The sequence below is a fragment of the Ursus maritimus genome, unplaced genomic scaffold (assembly GCF_017311325.1).
Source record: "Ursus maritimus isolate PB19 unplaced genomic scaffold, ASM1731132v1 scaffold_4, whole genome shotgun sequence".
NCBI classification, from domain to species: Eukaryota; Metazoa; Chordata; class Mammalia; order Carnivora; family Ursidae; genus Ursus; species Ursus maritimus.
In genome coordinates, this window is record NW_024426552.1 from 80,877,482 (window position 1) to 80,881,896 (window position 4,415).

The 4,415-nt window shown below is 39.7% G+C and overlaps 1 non-coding gene across 1 annotated transcript; it reads right to left on the bottom strand.

Annotated features, from left to right (window-relative positions):
- Nucleotides 1–3,989: 3,989 nt before the first annotated feature.
- TRNAE-CUC lies at nt 3,990–4,062 on the bottom strand. The gene has a single exon. It is a non-coding gene; the product is annotated as a tRNA-Glu (tRNA).
- Between the last annotated feature and the right edge of the window lie 353 nt (nt 4,063–4,415).

The following is a 4,415-nucleotide window of genomic DNA, read 5'->3' on the forward strand; positions in this document are numbered from 1 at the left end:
TCTCCTAAAATTATGCCCTTCATAGAAGACGATTTTTTAAAATCCGAATTTCAAAGAAGGGGCACCGTCTCCAGAAGCAAAAATGAAACCCCAGATAATTTGGCACCTGCACCTGAAACCAGCGAGTTTGCTTCTGGGTTTTGGTTTCTAAAGAAAACTCTTGCCTGAGTTCTTATTTACTCCGCAAATGCTGCTGTTCTGGGCAATAGGAGATCAGCCCCCACCTCTGATGCAGGTGAGAATGTTTGCTGCCCAACGAGCTGGTAATCCTGGGTGGAGAAGCAAGTGCTTAGAGCACTGGTTGGGAGGGTCTCGGTGCCTTTCCTTTGGAATGTGATATTATCACTAGATTAAGAGGCTAGACACCTGGTGAGGAAATATTAGCCTGATTCTGTCTGGGTGTTTTTGATGTCTTCCTGGATTATTGCTGGTTGGAGAATTTTCAGTTCTATTAACAATTACCTGACCCTGAACTCCTCAGAAATTAAAATAGGAGAAGAGAGGAATGTAACCAGAGGAAATATATATTTAATAAGAGGCATCTCTAGACTGATGGCTTTTTTCAGTTATTTCCCAAGTTTATACCGATTAGGTAGAAAACATTCGTCTGCAAATGGAAACTTCAGCTTTGGGTGGGTGGGGGGGGGAGGGACTTTAGACCAATCACTTGCACGTTGTCTTACCTGGATTCTGTTTACGCAGCAGGTAAGAAGAGGTAAATTTCCATTCATATTTCCACAAGAATGGCAAACTTTACCTTATTGCCCTAAGAGCAACTAGTGAAAGCACTTGAGAGAGGAAACAGATAAAAATGAAGAGCATGCCTGTGCCCAAAGGGAATATTCTGCTGACCCGGAGTGCCACCGAAGGAACATACGATCCCGGAACAGCTTAGCCAAGCTCAGAAGTTAAAGCGCCTCAGGATGATTGAGGAAAACATACACACTCCACTTTTAGATGCTTGGGCCAGTCTCAGAGGTTTCTGAGTTCTGATATTTTGAGGAGACTGCAAATTCTGCAACTCCAACGTTTGTGATGAGTGACCTCTCATTTAAAAAATTCAGTGGAGAGGAAAATAATCTGACTAGAAATGTAGAAGATCCTTCTGTTTGTGCTTCACTACTTGACAATTTCTTTGAAGAATTATTATGGAATCTTTTTCTAAAGCTCCCTCATATCCTTGTGGAGAAGTCAAAACCTGAATAGAAAAAAAAAGAAAGGAAGAAAGAAGTGTGATGACATAAAATTTCTCAAAACTTAAAAACAACAACAACAGGGGCGCCTGGGTGGCACAGTCGTTAAGCGTCTGCCTTCAGCTCAGGGTGTGATCCCGGAGTTCTGGGATCGAGCCCCACATCAGGCTCCTCCGCTGGGAGCCTGCTTCTTCCTCTCCCACTCCCCCTGCTTGTGTTCCCTCTCTCGCTGGCTGTCTCTCTCTGTCAAATAAATAAATAAAATCTTTAAAAACAAAACAAAACAAAACAAAACAAAACAACAACAACAAACCATTCCATTGAAGCGGGTAGGCTTTTGTTGTTCAATATTCTTTTTAAAGGGAATATTGCAACCTTATAGAAAAGTACGACGTTACCAATATCCAAGTACTCAACTATTAGTCTTCTCATCATGTCACTGTAATTGTTTTGAATTATTTTTTAAGAAAGAAACATTTACAGATATGGGTAGAGTCCACTGTATACCCTTCTGTTATTGCATTCACTACACTATTGAGATTTTATGTTTTTGCTACAATGTTTGTATTAATAATCATTACTTAATATTGTTTTGCATGATCTTAAAATTCATAGACATGGTAATGCATCAAATAGGTCCTAATACAAATGTTATTTTGTTTCCTCCAAATTAGATCCGTGAGAATTTTTTCTATGTTGATTCACACAGCGCAAGTTAGTTCATTTTACTTCACCCGTTGTCTGAACATGATGTAATATATCCGTTGCTCTGTTAATGGTGAGCATTTAGCTTGTTTTTAATTGTTCACCATAGTTTTGTTTAGAATAGTTTAAAGTCTTTGACATGTATCTTTCTGCACAGGTATGAAAGTTTCTCTACAAATATATCAAAGAACAGGACGCTGGTTGAAGTGAAGTGGTCTTCAGTGTATTATAATACTGCCAAAGTAGCAGGACCTTCCAGTCCAAAGAGGCGTATCATAATTTTGAATTCCAGTGATACGATTTAAAACTCTTTAATAAGTCTCATAATACAACACGGAGCTGCACTCTCCAGCCTGCATCTGGGACATATGCTCAGCTCTCTGATCTAGGTATTCAATATAGAAATTACATGTGACATGTTCTTCCTTTGTAATGCAGTTCACGTGCTCTTCCTCCCCCCAAGCTTTTGACAGTAGCAGGAACAAAATGGTTGAACTCGCCTGGCTAAAACGTTTTCACCTTTAAAATGACAGTTACAAAGAACTAGCTCAAATGAGTCAGAGTTACAGGCAGAGAGCCTATAAGATTACATTAAAAAATTTCAACCAAAGGACTTGTTTAGAACAACAAAGCCAATTGGAGGGCAGGAGTGCAGGAAAACTGTATTACATTTTAAAACTAACTTCTGGGTTTCAGTTGTAGGAAGAAACCTAATACTAATATATTAGCTGTTAAAATTATCTTTTCTTTAGTCCTATCTCCTGGTACTTTTAGGTAGCTGGGTTGGAGAAAAAGGCCTAGGACAGTTTTCAAAATACAATAAAATCCTCTCATCTTACAGACAGAGAGATCAAGGTTTTCTTTTACATTTGCCTTTTTGGCAATATTTAGCTTTAAAGTCTCCATGATAGATAGATTTATTAGAATCCACTTCTTAAGTCAAACTGAGTCTACAGCACATTGTATTAGTGACAATTCCAGCGAAGTTAAGGTGTTGAAATCAGATATTGAGAGAGGGAAAGGGTTGTGTTATTTACACTCAATATTTCTATGTAGTTTCTATTTCTTTATCTCCGATATTTCCAGGTCATTGGGGTGGAGTAGTTAGTAGAAGAACCTTGAGACTTTGCCAGCACTCCAGAACTTGAAGGTACTCACTCTCAGTAAATGATCAATAAATACATGCATATATTTACAATCTGAACTACATTCATCCAATCACACATATTTTCAATTAATATATACTTAGAAGTTACTTGCAAAAGCATATATTGGGAAGAAGACAATCTATGAAGATATGGCCTTGACTAAGTTGGAGTGTTCAGAAAAGTACCCATATTCCCAAGTCTACTCTGCTTTCTCTCCTTACACCTGGCCCCAAATACTTCCTGCTATTCCCTGCTTTGAAATAGGAAATAGTAACATAATTAACAACCTCACTTCATGCACCCACAGCCCTTGCATCCTATCTAATTTGCACTCTGGGCCTCAAATGTATATATTCCTATTTGTTTTTTTGTTTTTAAAGATTTTATGTATTTATTTGACACAGAGAGAGACAGTCAGCGAGAGAGGGAACACAGGCAGGGGGAGTGGGAGAGGAAGAAGCAGGCTCCCAGCGGAGGAGCCTGATGTGGGGCTCGATCCCAGGACCCCGGGATCACACCCTGAGCCAAAGGCAGATGCTTAACGACTGAGCCACCCAGGGGCCCCAAATATATCCCTATTTGTGAGTAAAACTCACTTTCAAATGGAAGTTGTGCCTATAATAGTGTTTCTTCAACGGACTGAGTAGTTGTGAGTTTGGCTGTGTTCTCAGTAACAGAAAATTTGATGCATTTTGGTAGAACTCATCATTCATGGTCTAGGAGTGCAGTTGACAAGGTAAGAAGTAACAGCAGGTCTCCTGACCATCTGCTATCAAAGAGAAAACAACTGTTTGTATAGATGCTCTATCATTGTAAGGTGCCCAGTCTTTCCACTCTAATCTCATATTGCTCCTTGACCTTTTAACATGTTGTGCTCATTTTAGTTTTGACACTAAGGCTTTTATTTTTTTAATTTATTTATTTTTATTTTAGGTAGGCTCCATGCCCAACATGGGGCTTGAACTCATGACCCTGAGATTGAGAGTTGCATGCTCTACCAACTAAGCCAGCCAGGCACGGCTTGACACTAAGACTTTATTTTTTAAAAAATTTTAAAAAGTATTTTATTTATTTACTTGAGAGAGAAAGAGAGAGAGAGTGCGGGGGGAGAGAGAGAGAAAGAGAGAGAACGAGTAAGGAGGAGGGGCAGAGAGAAAGAGAGAGAGAAGCAGACTCTCCTCTAAGCAGGGAGCCCCATGTGGGGCTTGATCCCAGGCCCTGGAGATCATGACCTGGGCCAAAGGCAGACTCTTAACCAACTGAACCGTCCAGCACCCACCACTAAGACTTTTAAAAGCAAGTTCCCATACTCTGAACTTGCCTTCCTCGTATATTCTTCTATTTAAGTCCTACCCATTCTTCGAAGTTA